This window comes from Pezoporus flaviventris, unplaced genomic scaffold, assembly GCF_033815535.1.
Source record: "Pezoporus flaviventris isolate CSIRO_AGI_PZ_B2104156 unplaced genomic scaffold, CSIRO_AGI_Pfla_v1 ptg000036l, whole genome shotgun sequence".
NCBI classification, from domain to species: Eukaryota; Metazoa; Chordata; class Aves; order Psittaciformes; family Psittacidae; genus Pezoporus; species Pezoporus flaviventris.
The window spans coordinates 38,357,132-38,378,560 of record NW_026892584.1 but is presented as its reverse complement, the minus strand read 5'-3'; the positions used below and the strand labels follow the sequence as shown (position 1 = coordinate 38,378,560).

At 43.7% G+C, this 21,429-nt stretch overlaps 1 protein-coding gene across 2 annotated transcripts in view; it reads left to right on the top strand.

The window, feature by feature from the left end:
• CCDC85C (coiled-coil domain containing 85C) overlaps positions 1 to 21,429 on the top strand; it is a 106,878-nt gene that overhangs the window by 1,238 nt on the left and 84,211 nt on the right. The gene's annotated exons all lie outside the window — the stretch shown is intronic.

The following is a 21,429-nucleotide window of genomic DNA, read 5'->3' as shown; positions in this document are numbered from 1 at the left end:
CCGCCCTGGTGACCTCGGGAGGAACAGCCCCGGGGGCTAGGGAAGGACCCCGGTGTGGTGTGTGCTCCATGACTGTGTAATCGATGTCTGGGGCTGAGGGTTGGAGTCTTATCTGGAGGGTTGGTGTCTTGTTTTGTTTATCTTGGCGTTTTGTTTTGTTTTTGACGAAAACCAGCCTGGGTTTTCAGGGTTAAATAAGCGCTCCATCTTCTCCCTGTCTCTCCTGCCCTTTAAATATTTCGGTTTACGTTGGGCTTGTTTGTTTGCTAGTCTGATCAGATTGATGAAGAGCCTGTCTGAGATTTTGAAAGCAGGTGCAGGTCTGCCCCACAGAGCATTACCTGTTAGCTCCATGGGCTCTCAGGGCAGGCTGGCTGAGGAGAGCTCAGCAGTTTTGGAGAGGTGCAACTCTGCTTGTCCCACTCTGCTTCAGAAACGGAAGGTTTGTAGAGAGGAGACTACTCTCGAAGAGAGGCTGTGCTCACAATTTTGTTCAGCCTAATCATTAAAGTTAGGAACAAGCTCCACTGTGAAATCATGCCAAGCCTCCTCTGACAGCTTGTATTCAAGCAAAGTTTTTCCTGTTGTCTAATAGCGATCAGGCATTAAAACAATAGTGTTGGAATGTCTTTTAAAATTGAGATTATTTTCTTCCTTTTTGAAACCAGCAAGAGCAAATACTTGACTTATAGAAGTTTGGCCAAGAGGGTTCAGTAGGAATCCAGCCAGGCACCAATCTAATTAATTGTTGTCTATAAGACTCCTTTTAATGTTCTTAATCCTCTTTTCCAACCAGAGAGGACTTTTCTGGTTGGGCTACCCCTTCCCTCCTCCAAGCACAGAGTGGGGGCTGAAGCCCCAGGGGTTGGCTCTGGCTGGTGTCAGCGGTGGATGTGTTTACCAGATAACCATGCCTTCAGCGACCAGAGGTTTTGGTGGTCCTGGTAGGACCAGGTCCGTTTTTTTTTGATTTATGACAAGTCCTTATGCCCCAGGAGATTTGAGGGCACACAGCACTGATAAACCCAGTTCTCGGGTACTGTGCACATCCACGAATTTGCTGTATGTGCTCCTCTTGCTGCAGCTGTGTTTCTACTCACAGCTGGAGATGTTCTGGACACCTCACTCAGTAGTGAGGGATTGGTTTCAAGGGTGATCCAGTCACCAGATGGTGCATCAAGTGCCTTTAAATGTTTGGTGGTTTGTTTTTTTTAACTCTCTTCTATTGTTGTGTAAATCAGAAGTATCTGGTTTGTAAATCTGCAGATAGCTTTTGTTCCTGACTTGACTTTCCTTTCTTAAAGTATTGCTCTCCAGAGAGGCCGGGGTAGATATTGAATGTACTGTCACTGTTTTGAACAGAAGGGCTTCACAGTTCTGGTTTGTAATTGTTGGACCACATCCCTTTAGGTATCGACAGCTGACTAGGACAAAGCTAGTCGAACTTACCTGTTAACCCGGGGCTCTTGTGCATACGGGACACTACCACACTCTGAGCAGCCCCTTAAACTCGGGGTGAGGCACTGTGGGATACTTTGCCCAGAGGAAAGCCTCTGCTTGCAGAACTGGGTTCTTATTGCCCTCCTCAAGCGTTGTGTGCGGGGATGAGCCCAGCAGCATCATTTGGAGGGGATTGATCACTCTTATCTCAGTTATGGCATACCCTAATGTAGGATAGGTGTACGGAGGGGTGGTAGAGAATCTGCACATGTTTATGTTTCCATGCATGCCTTTGCACCATTTTTCATGAGCCTGTACAGAAAGGAGGAGTATGGGCTCAAGCATTTCATATGTGACCTTAGATTCTGGCTCTGGGATGCCTTTAGAACATGGCCTCTGTGGGAAACACTAAAGATAGCCTTTTGCTTTGAACCTGCGTGGCTTCATTTCTGAGTGAAGGACAGATATAATCAGCACTTTTAAAGCTGGTAATCCTTGTAAAGATGCAGACAAGCCTGATCTTTCCACTTAGGTAGTGAAGCTGTAGAATGACTTGAATAGTTGTCATTCTCTGATAGCATCGGTATTCAGAAAGGCCATTTCCCTGACTGTGCCTTTGAAAATGCTTCTCAATACATATGCAGATGTAAAGCTTATCAGGCCCTTTTTTTTTGACTGACAGCAAGAGGTCTAGGAGGGGGTCTTGCATGGAACCAGTTCTGTTCAGCCTGTGACAATGTGGAGGAGCAGAGCAGGTGAAGGTAAAAAGCACCCCTAGTGAGTCAGGTGCCTGATGTAGCTGTGGCGGAGGAGCCCCTGCAGTGAGCATCCTTCTGAGCATCCTCCCGTGAATGTAGCCCAGATTTCAGCCTTCTTATACTCTTTTTTAAAATTTATTTATTTATTTAACCCAGCAGTAAAACAGAAGGGAGGAAAAGGAGAAAGTGTAGCCTTTCATTTCCAGGCCGCAAACTTCGTTGTGGTTTGCTATTGTCTTGTGTCTTTAAAGATCTTGGTAACTAAATGGTGGGTAAAGCAGAGACTGCTCACCCAGCTCAGCTAATACCGTGATGTACTTCCTTATGGAGAGTGGAAGCTGATCTGAAAGTGACACAGAGCAGAATTTAGCATCTGTAGTAAGAACACAGCAGAAGCCTTAGATGACTGATGGGGGCAAGGCATGGTGAACTGCTTTTGCATATGGAAAAGTTGGAAAGTCCTGAAATGTGCTGCCCCTGCACATGTGTTGGGGTTTGTATGGTGCTTTGCTTTTCTAGGTATTGAGCAGGACTATTTCACTTGTTTAGTGCTTTTCTAAAGGAGTCAGGACTATGGTGGCAGTTAAACTGTGTTAAGGAAGTAGCTTTTTAATGAAATCTTAGTGGGAATTTCTCTTCAGCAATCCTTTGGAGATACGAGTTTGAAAGACAAAACCAAGCCATCCGATGATCCACCATCCCATCATTTTTCTGGATATGTACTTTTATGAACTGGCTTTTTGAAAGCTGATGATTAATTATTTGCTCATGGAAGATAAGGTAATGAGTATAACTCATAGTGTGAAACGGGCTAATATTAGATGACACATTAATCTTGCGCAGCTCTGGGTACTCTGCTGAAAGCCAAGAGGAAATCTTCTTTGTCTGAAAGTAAGTGGTGTATGCATTCTCTTTGTGTGAGCTGGGATCTGGGCTGCAGGACAGGGGCATTTACGAGCTACATGATCGGAACTGGCCACTTGCATCTGTCTTGAGTGATATCTCACAATTCCTGTAAATTTTACCTACAGATGCAGGACAGAAATCAAGGCACAGCCACTGTGTTGTGCTTGTGAGTGCTTTGGCTTTCCTTTGCATGGCAGGAGTCTCTCTCTGTGCACATTGTCTTTCTGCCTGTCTGGCTTTAGGCAGCCACATTGGAGGGATGGCAATTGAGATTGCCTCGTTCCTGCCAGAGTAAAGTTTAAAAAAGAAATAAAAAGGCAGTCACATTGAGTGATATTAACATGCCCTGAGGGAAGAAAAAGCCTTCAGGTACCATAGGTTATGTCCCTGGACTGAGGTATGTGGGAACACTGGGAGGAGTGACTTAAAGTTCCCTGAGGCCAGGGCAGTGGCTTCCACTGGCCTTATCTAGATCTGATTGGGACAACTGTTTATCCATCTGCAAGCCTGGAGGCATACAGACTCACTAGCTGGTGATGTGCCTGGGACAAAATCCTGTGCATGCAGGCAAAGCTTTCAGGCTTTAATTTTTTTCCCCTCCCCATCAACTGAATGTTGTCCTTAGAACGTCACCTTCCACTGAAGCTGTTTGCTTTGGGTTCGCAAAATGGTCTGTGTGATTTCCAGTGTCTCTGACCTTATTCCAGTTGGGTAAAAGTGGTCAGAGAGGCCCAAAAGAAAGCCTGGGTACAACAGATAGCCTGTAGTAGCAGAGACATTAATCTATGGCATCTCACTACTGCCTGCTCCAATGAAAGAACAATGGCCTCTCTGGGTGAGGGGGTGGGAAGATCTCTAGTTCTATTGATTCCCACTTGTAAATGTCCACATATTTACCTACGGGGTACGATATATTGCAGATAAAATGGTGGCAAAGAGAAATGGCTGTTCCCTGTGGGTTGCTATTGATTGGACGTGCAGCTACCCTGTACTTATTTCTCTACTTTCACCCTTTAGGCCAAACTTCTTTGTTTTTATTAGTGTATTTATAATCAATGTATGTATTATTTACTGTGATGTATTAATGAGGTCTTTGAGATGAGAAGATGCAGGGACAGAAGCAAAGGGTGAGGTTCATCCCATTTAATATAACTCCAATGTAGACTTTAACATCTGTGTCCCCTTGGGCTTCTTTTATCGGTCATGTAGAGAAAGGCACTTTGGTGTCATGATTTATGTCAACTATGCCTGCTTTAGAGGGGGAATAGTTGCCTGCTAGTTGTGCTCTTTCTTTCTGCTGATGGGAAGGAAGCCTTGTCAGCTAGTTTATATGCAACCATTTAAAGTCAGTTGCTGCTGTAGGCTGCTTGATACGGGTTTCTTGTGATTAGGGCAGGAACCTGCCCTGCCCTGGTACACTAAGTGTAGAAATACCCATTTCCATCTCTGCTGTAAGGTCAGTGAGTTCTGCTAATAGGCTTATCAATGCTAAGGTTTCAGACGCTAAGGGTACAGCCTGTGTTTCCTGGAACCAGTGGTCATTGACCATCCAAGGGGCTTCAGTGAAGTGCTCTACTTGAGGCATCTTTGTTGTTGCAAGCTCTTGATTTCTTCCTGGGCAGTGGCTGTGTGGCAGTGTGCTAGGCTCCTGAACTTTAGGGTAGCTGGTGTCCCTGAAAACAAGGCTCAAGATGCTTAATGGAGGTACCAAAATTGGGCCATATCTGGAATGACATTCTCCATAGTAGTGTGTTCTAATTTGTTTTTCTCTTAACTTTCTATAGAAATACCTTATTCTCAGCTGTCCTGTTGAAGGAAAAAAAAAGTATTGATTAAATGGCAATTTTCCATGGGCCTTTGATGGAATTATCTGCTTATGCTTGTCAAAGCAATTACAATAAGGGGAATAAACTTTGTTGGTTACATGTAAATTATTTGGTCCTCTGGAGGCATTTCATCAAATAAAGGTGAGGATTGAATTAAATGGTGATTTAATTAAGTGGCAGGCATGGGAACCCAAAATGCGTCCTTGGCAGGTGTTACATTTGGCGTGTCTGTGGAGATGAGGGGCATGAGCACTAGCAGAAGCATTGTATCTGAAAGCTTTAGGAGCTTTTCTGGAGACAAGGCTGGCTACATCCATGAAACCTGGCTGTGGCCTCTCTTGCATCTCACACAGATGTAACGTGTCAGGGTCTGCTGATGTTGTCCCCTCAGACTGCCCCTGCAGCATTCTTCTGTACTGGGGCAGTCCTTTGGAGATGCTCCGGGAGCCCGATGCACCATGGTCTTACTGGTAGGCAAGATGGGGATAAGGTGCTTAAGCTATCAAGTGTCTGCTATACATTAGAAGGTGTGGAGTAAGCCAAGTGAAAAAAGTTGTAAGTCCATATAAAATACACTAAAAATACTTGACCCCAGGAAAGCTGAAGTTCTTTCATGCTCACACTCAGGCCTAATGCACCCTACTGCAAAACACGCAGTGCTGCTTGCCTGCAACAGGGAGGGTTTGGGAACTGTGCATCCAGTTTTCCTGCAAAGTAGTCGCAACTGACTGGGTTTTCTTCTGCATTCTGTATTTTTAACCTTTTTGTCTGCCAGCCAGGATTCATCCTGTCCTGTCGCCAAATGTCATCATCCCCTTGTGGTTAACTTGCTGCAATTCATGAAACGCTTGGCTGCCATAAATAGTTATGTGCAGAGGTTCCTGCGCACGTGGAGCGGGCAGAAATTCACAGGCAGCGCTGCTAGGCACTCGCACACTAATGTGTCCACCAAGAGAAAGTTGACCCACTTCTGCAAATAGATAACTCCTGGCAGAAAAAGTAACACTGTCTCAGAGAATCTATCTTTCCCCTGCCTACTGAGTTGTGAAGCAAAAAGCAAGCCAGCTCTATCCTCTGAATTGATGGCGATATGAGCACAGTGCTCCCCATTGAAACAAGAGCGTGTAAATCAGCCTTTGATCTGAGGAGGGATTAAAATGCCCACAATACATTTGTGATTTTCTTTTTTTTTTTTTTTTTTTTTTCAATATAGTGAGTGCTTTTATTAGTGAATGAGGTGTGTGGAGTTCAGGGCTCAGCTGCTCTTAGGCATTAGGAAACATCACCATGGCAATTGAAGGCTGCTATACAGGTTATTTTGAACACTTTTCTAGTGACTCATGTCTGGGCTGATGCCATTTATGCCAGGTTACTTCAGTCGCCATGCATACAGTTGCATATATATATACTCTTCCTTCCCTTGAATTGCTTCCTGCCTTGTTATTTGCTCTTCTCAGGAAGCTCATAGCTTGTACTGTCTTACATCTCTGATCAGTGGTGGCGCCAAGTATTTGCCTTGCTCAGAGACAGTCCTGTAAAGGGTCTTTGTGAAAGGGACAGGTAGTCCTTATGAAGCAGATTACAGGTTATTTATTAGTTGGATTTGAGACTTCAGGGATCTTGGGGTGAGACTGAAGCAATCCTAAATTTGATGTGAATTAGCTGGTCATCTGCACTGGGCTTCTCCTGCAGGCTTGTAAGGTAGGATGTCTCCTGTTTGCCTGGGATGCCTGTTGTGGGAGAGGGCTGTGCTGTCTGCAGCAGTGTGAACACCAGCAGTGAGTGCTGGGCTGATTGCACTGGGGTTTTGGCTAGCTGTAAACTGCAGTCACCAGGGTGACACGCTAGCTGTCTTGTGCAGTTGTGTCAACTCTGCCTTGCTGGCAGAATTCTTTCAATCAAAGCTGGAGTGCTCTGAAAAGCCCTTCAGACTGCTCGACTCCCCAGCTCTGCTCAGTAACACTCAGGACTGCATGCCCCCATTTCATCACCAAGCTTCTCTGCTGTTGAGGTTTCATTCACAGGGGGGTCAGAGGCGTTTGAATGTTTGTGAGAGAAGGAGAATGAAGTGTATAGAACGAATGGATGGAGCAGGCCTGGGAAGCAAGAGGAGATGCTTTGCTGCTGTTTCAAACCATCTCCAGGGTAGTTGGATGCTCCAGGGCTGCTTTTGCCTGGGGGTTTAGTTGCCCTGTCTGAACTCCCTCTGCCTTCCCTGGGCCATGAAACAAGGACACATGGGGCTGAGAGCCCTGCTTTGGTGTGATGGGGGGAGCTGCAGAAGACCCATGGAGGAAAGGAGCAGGCAGAAAGACTGCTCAAAGTAGAGCAGTAAACCCAAACCATTATTTCAGAGAAGAAGAAGTAAGCCTTACAGCATTTCCAGTCCCCAAAGCTTAATATTTCTATGGAAACCAATGCAGCAGGAGGCTTGCTGTCAGTCTCTGATCTAGTGGGATTGACTAGATTTAAAAAATGTTTGTCCTTTCACCCTGGATCATTTGAAGATAGGTTGCTGCATATCACAAATGCAAGATTAAAACCTACATTTCTGGTTTCTGACTCTCCATTAAGTGCTAATCATTCTCTGGAGGGTGGGCAACCATCTTTCATCTGCAGTTTTTAACCTGCTAAGGTACATTCCATTTACTCCGTGACACTTATTGATAATGCCTTGTCCTATAAATGCCACTCCTGTGACACTGCTCCTTGAAGGATGGCTGTGACTTTGCATCAGGCCATGGACTGTTTAGTGATGTGGTACATCTCAGTGCCCAGTCACTGCAGGGACGCTGGTCAACTTGAATGGAGTTAAGACTTGGACTCTTTACACTTGCCTTTTATTCAAAGGAAATCCGTAATGTCTGTGATCTGCAACAACAGACATGCTCTGGCCTATTAAGTAGTAGTCTGCTTGATTTTTGTGTAGTCAGAGGGCTACCCCTGGTTATATACCTGCAGCTATTTAGCTTTGTCATGTTGATGTTTTCAGTGGGATGCTCAAGGACAGCCTACTGTCCACTGTTTTATGCCAGAGTAGCATCATTAGACGCTAGCGAAGTATCAGTAATAAAAAAATAACTCATTTTGGTTGATGCTGAATCTTTTCAGCTCCTAACAAAGGTGTTAGGAAAATCTTGTTTTTATGTACAATCTTAAAGGGCTTTTGTGATACATAGTATTATTTTGTCTTTCTGGTTTCCTTTTCTTAGCTACCTTACTAGGGTTTGCAGTTTCATATTTATGTATTTCCCAGCAGTTGCATCTAACTTTGATTTACGCTTTGGATCTGTGGAGCTTTTAATCCCTTTCCACTAAGTTAAAAGCTTGTTTGCTGTTGAATGTGATACACAGTTGTAGGTTATATGATCTTCAGCAGTGGCTCATACATCATACAAAGATGGCATATTGTGAAAAACTCTGATAAAATGCCCCCTTTTTCGTTTTCCTGATTGCAACTCAAACCCAGTATGGGAGTGAGTCAGTTATTCGCTCCTGGTCAGATGGCTGATACACCTTCCCTTTGCTGTTATATATACCTGTGGACTCACTTTGTTTATTTCAGTTATTAATTCATTTCTTTGTGATGCTTATTTTTGAGGCTACAAACTATTTGAGTATTTCAGCCAATGCAGCAGCCCTTCTGTCTTCCAATCCTGATAACGTGCAGTGTTTTCTCTCTTCATCCTCCTAGCTGCTTGTTACCTCTTAAGATATGGGGATCAGCTTTAAAGCCCACATGTTTATTCCTCTTTGATATCCTGAAACACAATAATATACACCTTGTCTGTGGGAGATCTTCTGGAGTGGCTGCAAGTTCTACTGTGGGAAAAATAATGATTTCTGCATCTCTGTCCTCCAGGCCATGTGGATGTAGCTGTGTGTGTGACTGTATTCAACTGCCTTCTCAAAGTTGTTCTTTTTGAGTTTCTGGTGTAGCTGTTCGCAGTTTATTTGGAAGACTCCCATGCTTGTCTTATGACCTCTTGTAACAAAATGCAGACCTCTTTGGACAAGATCAGTTACGACTGTATTGGTTTAGGTGTAAACTTTGAAATTACAAAACGATGGATGTTTTTGCAATTTACAGCAGTGAATTTGGACTCCGATTTAGTGGCTTTCTCATTGTACCATGGCTTTCTGAGGTAGTCTTGGGTAAATTACATGGTCTGTGATTCTCCTTTAATGCAACCAGGAGAATGTATTTCCTTTGTCTTTTCCATGTTCCTCGTGGTTCATTGGGTCATTTATAATGTGCTCCTACAGTGCTCAACAGAATTAGACCCTTACCTCAAATGGGGCCTCTAACCATTGCTATGATACCAGTGATAACAAACAACACAGGTTTTGAGTTAGAATGAGCTAGCAAGGAAGAAGCAGCACTTAAAGTAAGTCCAGACATTTCCAATTCCCAATTTTGGAGTTGCTTCAAATTTGTTTCAGTTTTACTGGGATGCAAACACTTTATGCACTGGGGTGCTTCCTTCTGTATTGTATATACTTGTTGGGATCAGGATGAAGATGTATGAACAGTCTCCAGTTGACTGCAAAATAAAAACTTGTCAAATAATAATTATTCTCCCAAATGAGAAGACAAGGAGCAGAATAAGATATAAAGAGCAGTGTTTGCCTCTCCACAGAGACAAGTGCAGAACGATGCTGCTGCTGTCACAGTAACAGGTTACCTCAGTGTCTTTCAGAGACTGGGGACAGTTTGTTGTTTTTTCATCTTATCCTGTCTACATTGCCCAGTTAAGTATCATACTATAGATGTGTATTTAAAATACAGTTTATCTGGTAGCCTTGTGCAGTTTTGGCTGAGGTGAAGAATCACAGCTGTGAAGCAAAAGTTCTTGTCACATTGCTCCCTGTGTCACTGCAAAGCAGCAGTGTCTGCTGTGATTCCTGAAGACACCTTTCCTCTTTCCAATTAAATTCTTACCTGATCCCTTGTTTACTCTGATGTTGATAATTTGGTACCTCCTAACAAGTCCTGATTGAAAAGTCATCAAAGTCACTCTTAGGGGTGAGCCCTATGTTTCTTAACCATCTTGGGCTTTTATTCCATTTGCATAGTGGATTTTGTAGGCAGGATTTATTTGCCACAGTATCATTGAATCATTAGGAGGGGGACAAGACTGCAGTAGCTCTTTGTAGGCAATTATATATGAAAAGTTGTCAGTACGAGTAGTATGGGAAGTTAAAAACCTTAATTTTTGTTTGGAATTGAAACCCTAATGACTTTCCACTCCCACAGCTCATAAAGACCTTGTTTCAGCCTCAAGTTGACCAAGATAAAGGGAGGGGGGCTTTTTTATTGCAGATATTTTTTTATGCATGATTTTTATGAAAAAGCAGATTTGTGAGTTACTGTTCTTTGAATAAAAGATAATTGCTGGAGTGCTATGTAAGTGAAAAAGTGACATTTTATGACTTCGCCGCTAGCCACGCAGTGCAAGCTTTTGCTTTTTTCTCTTCAATTAGTTAAACATCTCAGTTTGAAAGGGCTAATTATGTTCCTGTTTGTTATTTGCTGTATATGCTAAATGTTTTCTATATGTAAAGCTAAGCAGTGGGGATGGGGGAAGAAAGGATCACCCCAAATGCATGCTATTTAATTATTTAAAATGATGGGTGTAGATCCTGTGGGGTTAAGTGGATTGTTGTATTCGGTCACATCCATCACTTGCAATGCAGTGAGGAGGAGAAACTGGCTCACGCAAATTCTTTTGTTAACCCTAGGAGCATAATTTAGTTCCTCTGGAAATTTGTTCTTCAAGAACACATTTCCTCTGAACAACAATATTGATTAGTCCATGCTTAAATGTAAAGCTACGTGTTTACCCACTTCTTTGTGGTTTGTTGTTGATTTTGTGTTTTGTTTCTTTAAGTAAAGGGAGCATTTTGTAATGCAGTAGCACCTTAATGCAAGTGAGAGCTGAGGGTGAATGTGGACATAGGGGTGGTCCATACAGGTCATTCTTGCTTTGGCTCTGCAGCGGCAGGTCAAGAGTTTGCACAGTGGCAGGTGATCCAGAGCATCTCTGGCTTTGGGGATCCATTGGGATATCTGAAGGGCATCCTCTGTTCAGAGGACAGGTGCTCTGCATTTTCAGCATGTTAAGGATTCTGAACAGCATTCAGACTTTGCTCTTGGAAGTATCTGAGGTGACTAGATAATTTTCCTGGCCTTGGGGCTCTGTACTTGAGAAAGTGTCACTGCAGAGCTGTGAATGCCTTCTGTCTGTGACAGCATAGGTGCAAGAAACTTTCTGATCCCACAGCCGTGGACACAAGTCTGCTTGGAGTCCTGCAAGATGAGGATCGGATCATGTAAATAGCAGCTGATGCAGTTGGAGAGGCCTCTGTTTTTCCTTTCAGCTCATTTTGTAGCATTTTGGCCAGGTTGGACAGGGAAGGTTTCAGATGGAAAAATCTGATGTCCTGTCCTTTTATTCTGCCTTATTTGGATAAAAATTAGAAGGCTGTCTTTTCTTTTTTTTTTTTTATTTATTTTTTATTTGGCAGTTCAAAGTGAAGCAAATGCGATATTTTTGAGAAAGGCTTGGAAATAGTCCTGTAAAAGGAACGTTATCTAAAGGGTAAAACTCCCTGACTGTGTTATGTTTAAAGATGGCAGTATTTGAATTTGACCTTTTCTTTTTAAATGAGAGACTTCATATCTGGATTTAAACCAAAACCATATCAAACACAAAGGGACAGGGTTGCTCTGTCAAAAACAACATCTGTAGAGCCGGAGGGAAGGGCTGGGCAGCATGGAGCGTGTGGTTTGACATGGGGGCCGTAGAGGTGCCAGCATCCTGGACCTGCTGCAGGAGGGTAGAAAGCAAGTGGGCAGTTGGGGAGAGAGCTTCTGTCAAGCTCAGATGAAGCTCATACAGCCCCTGTGTCCTCACAGTGGTTGAGGAGCGGGTATCAAGAGTTGCTGCTTAGCTCGAGATGGAGTTGGAGACCACCGCAAAGGGGTGCGGTAGCAGCCCGAAGGAGGGGATGCAGTAAATGAGTCCAAAGATGTGGTTTGGGAGCTAGCTGTTATTTTTAACAGCCAGTTTCATTGAACTGGATTGAACTCCCTCCAGCATGGCATTGATGATGGTGCCTGGAGCTAAAAGATTGTATTTTGATCAGCAAGTCAAAAGCAAGTCTACCACTAGTTATGAATACATTTTCAGAATTGCAAGCACAGGAGATCCCAGAATAATAATGGACAGAAAAAGTTGCCTGAAGGAACCAGTTTCCTTGATAAATGCTGGAGGAGGTGTAGACCTGAATTTTGCACTCCTTCCCACCTCAGCTTTTTAAAATGTGCAAGCAGATTTAGTTCCCGAGTTTTGAACCTGTTGAAATCCTGAGCAGACGTAATGCAAGGTGGCAGGAAACGCAACAATGATGAAGTTTTGAAAATGCAAACAGATCAATTGTAGATGTGTGGGATAAATGAAAAACTGTGTGTGTTCTGTGCTGTATATTGTTGACCCAGTTGGTTATTCAATGATGAAGTCTGATCTGTATGTTTCGAATGACAGATCTGGGTTCTGATGTGCTTATGATTAGATTAAGACAGTGTAGTAAACCTTAATGGTGCATGAAAAGCTATTGCTGGATTTGCAGTAATACATACTTTTTCTGCCTTAGAACAGCATGAACAATACTTTATGGTTGTATAACTCCTTCCAGACAAAGAGTCCAAGAGTGCTTTGAAAACACTAATGAGTTTGGCCTCGTGGCATATTTATAAGTCTGAGAAGTAGTGTTATTCCCCCTTTTTTTTATGGTTTGGATGTTGACTAGCCTAAGTGTGCAAAGAGCAGGGAGCAGAGCTTTTATCTTCTGGTCCTCAGTCCTGGGCCTTATCTGCAGGACTTGCAAGGCTTCCTAAATGTGTCTGAGGCATGCTTAGAAATTTACTGCAGATTCAGTCTAGCAAAAGGGGTGTTTTTTGCAAACCTCTGGGTATCCTTTGAAAAGCGAAAAGCATTGTAATTATTTGATAGTTATTTCTTGCTCGCCTTTTCGTTCTACAGCAACAGAGATTGAAGCTAATCTTCTAGTGGAATGAAATCAGTTTGGGCATTATGAATATAGTTTCCTTGCCCAAAACAGAGAGGCTAAACTGATGTGAATGAAAAATGCTGTTATCTTTGCATGGGAATTGCAGGTGGGTAAGGAATGTGAGGCCAGCTGGGATTGGGAGCAGTTAATTGCCTGTGTCAAAGGGCAGTGAGAGTGATGCCTGTGAAAAATGCCTTGCAAAGTATGTAGGATCAGGCACTGATGGGCACATGCAGATTTTTCTTTAGCAGCTTCTTCATCCCAGAATGTCTCATGATTTGTACAGATTTATGTAGTTTGGTGTTCTGCAAGATGAGCGTTGTGTGGATTGTAGATAAATTTTGTAAGTATTTGGTGTGTGAATTCAGTGTTTGGTGACAACTGCCAGAAAGACAGTTCTAGAGGGAGAAGTCCCTCTTTGGCTGTAGGATAAGCATATGCAAGGAGACATTTCACATACTGCTTTCACATTCCTAATCTGAAAAGCTGCTTCCAGATCTCTAATTTTTCATGGACTGGAGACCAGGGAGGATCCCAAGGAGTCTGGTGGGTTATAGATGTGGAGGTGGTGATCTTCATGATGTGGCCATGCATCTGCTAGCAGAATTTGTTGTTAGAATGAGCAGCATTTGTGGTCTCAAATCACAGAATCATAGAATACTTTGGGTCGGAAGGGACCTTTAAAGTTACCTGGTCCAATGCCACAGTTGTGAGCAGTAGCATCTTCAACTACATCAGGTTACTCCGAGCCCCATCCAGCCTGAACTTGAACGTTTCCAGGGATAGGGATCCTGTTCCAGTGTCTCACCACCCTCATAATAAAAAATTTCTTCCTTATATCTATCTAAATCTATCCTCTTTCAGTTTAAAACCATTAGTCCTTGTCCTGTTGCAACAGGCCCTACTAAAATGTCCCCATCTTTCTTATAAGCCCCCTTTAAGTACTGAAAGGCCACAATAAGGTCTCTACAGGGCCTTCTTTTCTCCACACTGAGCAATCCCAGCTCTCTCAGTCTGTCTTCGTAGTAGAGTTGCTCCAGCCCTCAGAGCATCCTGTGGCCCTTCTCTGGACCTGCTCCAGCACATCCATGTCTTTCCTGTGGTGAGGGCTCCAGAGCTGGACACACAGTACTCCAGGTGGATCTCCTGAGAGTGTTGTAGAGGGGCAGAATCTCCTCCCTTGACCTGCTGGTCACACTTCTTTTGGTGCAGCCCAGGATATGAGTGGCTTTCTGGGCTGTGAGCGCACATTGCTTTTCATCCACAAATACTCCCTCTTGGCCCATGGTGGTCAAGCAGGAAGACTAAGGAGCTCCTGAAGCTGTTTTTTTGAGCTCTGGATTGGGTGGCATAGTGACTGTAGTGGAAGTTTGGTGATGAGGATTTGAAATAGGAAAACATACCTGTGTTTTCTACAGTAGTTTCATTAGAACAAACGTGGGGAATTTCCTAGGAAGGTTTACATGTGGTTGATTATTATTTTGTTGGCATGATGGAGACTACAATAATAAGTTACTTGGCACTTGAAAAAAGGCGCTGATTTTCTTTTTTTTTCAGAGGAACTGCTTTGTTTACTTTGTCTTTCCACATGTAGATCAGACTCATCTCAGATTTTGAGATATTACTGCACTGAAGATATTACAGCACTTTTTTGAGGCTGTTTACATGCAGTAACTGAGTTATACCAAAGGTGAATTTAGCTCATGGTCTTCTGCTGTGCAGGTTATGACCACGTAAGCATGAAGAAGGTTGGTTGATTTCCAGCAAATTGATTCTAAACATATAAATGGCATCTGTGGTCAGAAGTAGAAGGAAGGAAAGATCTAAAGTGTATGTTAATGTATATTATCTGAGTGATTTCAGGAAGACAATTTCTGACATCAGTATTCCCTTCTGCCATGACATCCACAGGCCCGGAAGTGTGAGAGCTGTACTCTGGTGGTGAAATTATATTCAGTGTATTGCTGTACTTCAGATGTGTGTCTCAGTGAGTTAAATGGCATTAAAGCAGTTGGCAGCTCCATGTGACTGGCCTGTGTTTTTAGTGTGATTCTGGTATATTAAATGCTATATTGGCATGTGAGTTTTTTCCTTATCTGACTATTTCTGGAACATAACCTAGCCATAGCTCTTCAGCACAGAACAAAAACTTTTCTGAAACACTGTTTGCTCAAGGGTACAGATAACAAACTTCAGGTGATTAGCAAGAGGTTTTGGCAAGTCATGCAGATACACAGAGTGTTTCAGTAAGTGACGTGGCATCCTTGCCAAGCCAGGAACCGGAGCATCCTATAGAGAGGCTCTTAGTTGACTGTGCAGTGTTTAATCTTTGTAATACAGCCCATACTGTGTAGTGAAAGATCTAGATAATGCAAGAAAATGGTTATTTATCTGGGATTAGCCTACATAAAACACTTACAGTGAGCAGAAACTAGGCCAGAACACCCTTCTTTTGTAAATGCTGGTAATGAGTTGTGACCTGCTCCAGAATCTTTTGTAGTCAAAAGAGCCTTTGTAGTTCCTTCAGGGAATGGACTTTGGACCCTGGGCTTTGGCTTAGTGTGGACTCTTTGGACCCCTGGACTTTGGCTTACCACTACGGCCTATGTGTTTCAGTGTTCTCATTGCAAAGGGAAAAGTCTTAGTTTAAAAAAGTAACAAAATCCACTTCAGGTCCCCAAGTACACAAAACAAGCGTGCCAAATAAACAGAGTGCAATTAATATAACATTTGTAACAAAGTCTGAGGTTGGAAAGTTATCAATGCCTCCGTATGAAGAATAGCCTGCCTGCTTTTTTGAATCCCCTCATTGCTAGCGGTGCACAAGGCATTTTCCTGATGATTTATTATGGTGGGAGCTACAGAGTAATCCTTAGTAAATAGATTTATACATGTGACACTCTACTGAATGGGAGATTTATACTTGGCTATTTCATGTCTGCTTATTACCATATGATCTTTCACTGGATGCAATTACATGTCTGCCTCTACTCTTTAAAGTTGAGAAAGGTTTCACAATTTTACTATCTTCTTCTGCTTAGCAGAACCTCACAAAGAGGCACTTTCCAGCATGATGGATAGAGTTTGCAAGTGGCTTTGTCCCTGGTAGGCTTGGTTGTGTGAAGGTTTTGGCTATTAGCAAGACTCATAGTACTGTTATGCTGATGGTGTTTTAGAAGTTGAGCTTAACTTTGCCAGCTGCCTGAGCTTTCACAGAGTTTTGAACTGCAGAACTGACCTGGTCTTATAGTCTATTAGTTGGGAAGATCCTTGTTAACTCTTACAGGTCTTACAGGATATGTAGATCTTTCCTCTTGATGAGATTAGTGTAACATATTCATTGCACCAACTGAAGATCAGAACAGAGCGTTTTCTTTGACATTAGAATTTATATTTTTATCAGCTGGTATTTTTCATCTAGTTTCTTTGGCACAGATTCTTGTGCTACTATTTACTCTCCTATCTGCCACATTTTTAATCATAAAACATTCTCATTAGACTAAAATAATTTCTTTCCCCCTTTGGAAATCAGGATGATGTGAAGTCTTTTCAACACAAGTGGCTTAAAGCACTAAGATCTGCTAGGTATTTTACTTAGTATAGCTATTCCAGGAGACACCCTGGCTGCACTGAAGTCTGTGGCAAAACTTCCCTTGATTTTGGAAGGACTAGGTTTTCACTTCTTATTTTCCATTTGCCCATAACTTTTTATTCCTGGCTAGTGCGTATTACATCTTTAATGATTTCATTTTGACATGGCTTTTAGAAACCATGACCTTTTTTTGTCCACGGTCAAGCCTTGTGTTGCTGCACCCTTGTGATCTGAGACCTCATTCATAAACATTTCTGCAAAGATGGCTCTTTATCCTGTGTTCGGGGATGCGAGAGAATCCCAAACAATAGTGAGGCTGAGACAAAAGCACCCATTGTGGAGGGGGCAACGGGGCGGGAGCATGGAGGGGCCCAGGAGCCTTGGCAGGCTGGGACCATTGTGCCCGTAACTGGATTTCTGCTGGTGGTGGCCATCCGGTGGGATTGGGACCTGCTGGGGCAGGCATGCCCGCTGCAATAAACCTGGCACTGATTGGAGGAGGCAGATGACCTTTAAAGCCCGTGTTGTGGAGCAAGACCTAATACGGTACAAATGCACCAGGTTGCAACTTTATTAGTGATTAGACACAGAGATAAGCCTCAGCACATTGCCTAATCTGCAGAGCCTAATTCCAGGCATTGAAACCAGGGATGCTGATGCAGACGGAGCATCCGCTTAGTCTGAGTGAGCTGAGGCGACTGCAGGCAATGTGATCGGGAGCTTCTTGATAACCTGGGTCTAGGGCACATTCTGATCAGCCTCTGCTGTGGGGGTGCTGGGACAGGGAAGCAGGCACTGAAAGTTTGAACTGGGGAGAGCATCATACAGCTGTTAACTTCAAACCCAGCTTAACTTCTGTGATGATGATCAGAAGAGTGTTTTTAGTGAGCAGGGATTGGTCCTTCCTGGCAGAAATAAGGTGAAGGCTACAGCCTGAAGCAGCTTACCAAGTGGGGTATTTAAGGGGCACCAAACTCCATATTTCCGAGACTGTTCCTGGGTGCTCTGGACCTGGTTTTCCTCTTGTTTTGGACAGGCTAGCCTTTCCTGTGGCCCAGGGTAAAGGCTAAGATGGGTTTGGCCCATCGTGATTGATCCATGCTGGATGCTTGAGGCTGTTACTGAATCCTACTAATGTGTCTGCATGAATGGTGGTGGAAAATGTTAGAAGCTGCAAGCAAAGATGAATCGCCATAGGGCAAGGGTTAAGACAGCATAGCAAGTGTGCTGCTGTGGTATGCGCTGTTATTGGATTTCCTCCAAGGATTGCTCTTTGAGGAGCTCTGGCCTCACAGCATGCTTCAGAAACCTGCTGCTTGATGCCATACTTTAAACATAATGTATTAGCCTCCAGTTGGATTGTATACAGATCTTGGTCTGTGTTACAAATACATGCATTGAAATGTTTGACAGATTCACACTGCAAATCCAGACAGGCCCATGCAACCCTAACTTTTAAATCCATGGCTTGGAAATCTGCCTTCAAGAGCCACTGCAGACTTCCTTATCCTGCAGTCTCTTGGTGCTATCTACCTTGTCTTTAGACCCACTTAGACAAATACATATGATCTAAGAAACCATCTTGCTAATAGCCACACTCTCTTAACTTTATCAATTGGAGGAGTTCTTTTTGACCTTTATTTGGGCAACCTGGCGTTAAACTAATCCCACTCGAGCGCTGTAGTGTCGGTGTGACCTTTTTGTTTTTATTTTTTAAATCTTGTAAAATGATGTTGCTGAAGTTGCTGCATCCCACTTCCTTTGCCCCTTGCCTCCAGGCAAAACCCATGTGGGATTCCTGCTTCTCTAGCTTTCTCTTAGCCCTTCATAACTGTGTTTTGACTTGTGTTTTGGAAGAGCTGGCTCTACATTTGGGGCTGAAAAGTGGTGAGAAGCTTTATTTGTTGTCAGGGAAGAAGTATCACTGGGGTAACGTGCCACGAAGAGATGGCAGGCCATAGAAATTCCCTAGGAGAAACCACAGCCTTGTCCCTGTGATGTTAAGCTCTCCAATTGTGAAGAGGTAACTGGGAGATGTTAAATTCTCTAGTGGTCTGTTCAGAACTGGAGAGTGACCTGGCCAAGGCTTAGCTATAGGTGAGACCCCGGCAGGTCTCAGGCCAGGGCCCCCACCCCTGGGAGAGCACCTTGTTGGGCTACTGTATCAGCTTCCCTGCGGCTTTACACTGTTTTCCTTTTATCACCCAGCCAGGGCTTGTTGTTGGTCTGTCCTTTGCTTCCAGAGTTTTGGAGAGGAGCCACTGGCTTCCCTTTCTGTACAAGGAGGCTCTGCATTAACTATTCCTCTCCTCTGGCTAAAGAGGTGTGAATCTGAAGAGGAAGTTTCTGTTGCTTTGAGCAAATCTGGGCCTGATTTTGTGAAGTCAAAATCTGTGAACAGCAGACGACGATACAAACTATGTGTCTGGTGCCAGGTGGCCTGTCCAGGCCCACTTGGCTGTCTTCCCTGCAGGTCTAAAACGAGTATCATTCCACTAACCTTGTGTTTCATGCATCACCTTTCCTCAGGGTAGGATTGAACTGTTTCTGAGGGTGCTTGGAGGAGAAGAAGTGGGAGCTGAAGTGGGGAGAGGTTGCTCAGCTCTGTTGCTTGTCTGCGGTGGGCAGTATGTGTGAAGGTTTCCTGATGTAAACTTTGGCCTTGCATATAGAATTGTAGAATAGTTAGGACTGGCAAGGACCTTAGATCATCCAGTTCCAAACCTCTGCCATGGGCAGGGCCACCTCACACTAGATCATGTCACCCATGGCTCTGTCCAACCTGCCCTTGAACACTGCCAGGGATGGAGCATTCACCGCTTCTTTGGACAACCCATTCCAGTGCCTCACCACTCTCACAGTAAGAACTTCTTCCTTATATTCAATCTAAACTTCCCCTGTTTAAGTTTTAACCCATTACCCCTTGTCCTATCACTGCAGTCCCTGATGAAGAGTCCCTCCAGAGCATCCTTATAGGCCCCCTTCAGATACTCTGCTGGTTTTGTTTTCTGCTTGCATCTGATGCAGCCAGAGCACACCTTGTTCCAGAGCAATGTTACTGCTGGAAGCTCATCACAGTAGGATTGGACCTAAGACTTTCAGAGAAGCCAAAAGCTTTCTGCAGCAGAAGAGAACTCCTTGTTTGCTCCATTGTCTTGGGAAGTGGTGTGGTGTGACTTTCCACCCACTTCCTCAGTGGTAAGGACAGCACAAACTGTCCTTGAGATGGTTGGGGTAACTTGTATTTGAGGCTTACTGAGCAGCATGCTCTTTGCTGCCTACTGGCATCTCCTTCCTCTGAGCTGGCAGCATTGCAGTGCTCTGCTGCACAGCTTCTTCCTCATCCACCCGCAGCGATGGGGGCTCCTGGGGCGCACCATGGGGCCAGGCAATACTTTGTTCACTAATCCCCAGACAGTGTGGCCTTAGTTAAATAAATCCATGCCTATAGGCAGCTTGTGAGGCTCATTATAATACTAATTCAGTTGAATTCCTATTTGGAGATCAGTGGATTTGTGTGGGTATTGGAAGTTAGTGAAAATTTCTTAGGGTGATGGAACCATCCACTGAAAGCTGCTTTGGGGAGAGAGGCTGAAATGACATCAGAATCTCAAAAAAACCCAAAGATGTCTGTAAAATAAAATTTTAGATGTGTTATAAAGCGGATGTATTGCTTCAGATCAGCTAGGGGGTGAAATTATTCTTTTAGTTGACTTTTTGTGCAACATCAGCAAGAGAACCATGTAAACACATCCACAGATGAAGAGATATCTCTGTCGAGAAATACTAGGGAGGACAGTTATCAAGCCCAAGCCCAGTGTTATTCTTTGGGTTAGGTAAGCCGGCTGCTTTGGGTAATTTGAATTAAGGTTAAAAAAAGACAGCTTTCAAGAGAGAGAGAGAATCCAAAGGAATTCCTGCTTGACCCCTCAATATCTGTGAAGAAATCTCAGCAATATCCTTCTTTGACCTTTCAGGATTAGACACCTACAGGACAAGCACAAATAATGATTATAACCTGTGTATTTTAATTTCATTATTTGGAAGAAGTAATCTGCCCACTGTCCTCGCTTAGACTGGTGGTCTCTTCTATTGCCTCTCCTATTTGGAAGGACTACGCTGCAAGGATTTAGTTCAGGGAGTGTTTTTGCATGTGTTTTTGTGTTGGTGTTGTGCGTTATCATTGCTCTAATGGACCTCTGGAGGAATGTGATACAATAGTTAATGCTGGCTATGCTGTTAAATAATAGCTCCTGCAGGAAGGAAGTGAAGAATAATTTATGTACAGGAAGGCAGAACAGGTATACAGAGAACAGTAAAGATAGGTAAGCTGTGATTTCATTAAAACAGTTGAAACAGCTCCTATAGCAGGAAGTTGCTTGGGCTCTGTGATGCCTGCAGGTTCCTCCATCATGCTGCCAGAAGTGACAGCTCCCTGAGGCTGGATGGCCAGGGTCCAGGAGCTTGGGCTCTCAGGAGGACATGACAGGGAGTGGGGCAAAGCCTGGGTGGGAGCTGTTCAGCCAGTGCTGAGCACTGGCAAACGTATGCATCCAGCATCCCCAAAGCAACATCCTTGCAGGTGCACTGCAAACATCCCACATTTGTCAGGGTTTCACAAGGGTGAGGGTGTTACCCCCTAAGTACAATTTCGGCATGAGGGGCACTGCTGCAGCTTGCTTATGCTGGGAATGGACTATAAACTGTGACTGGCCTTTTGGTTGTACCAACACACTCATTCTTGTCTAAATAGATTTGTGTGTTAGTGTACTTATAATCTGATGGACACTCAACTTCTCTTTGGATAGCCTGCCTTTTGTATTTAAGTGTAAAT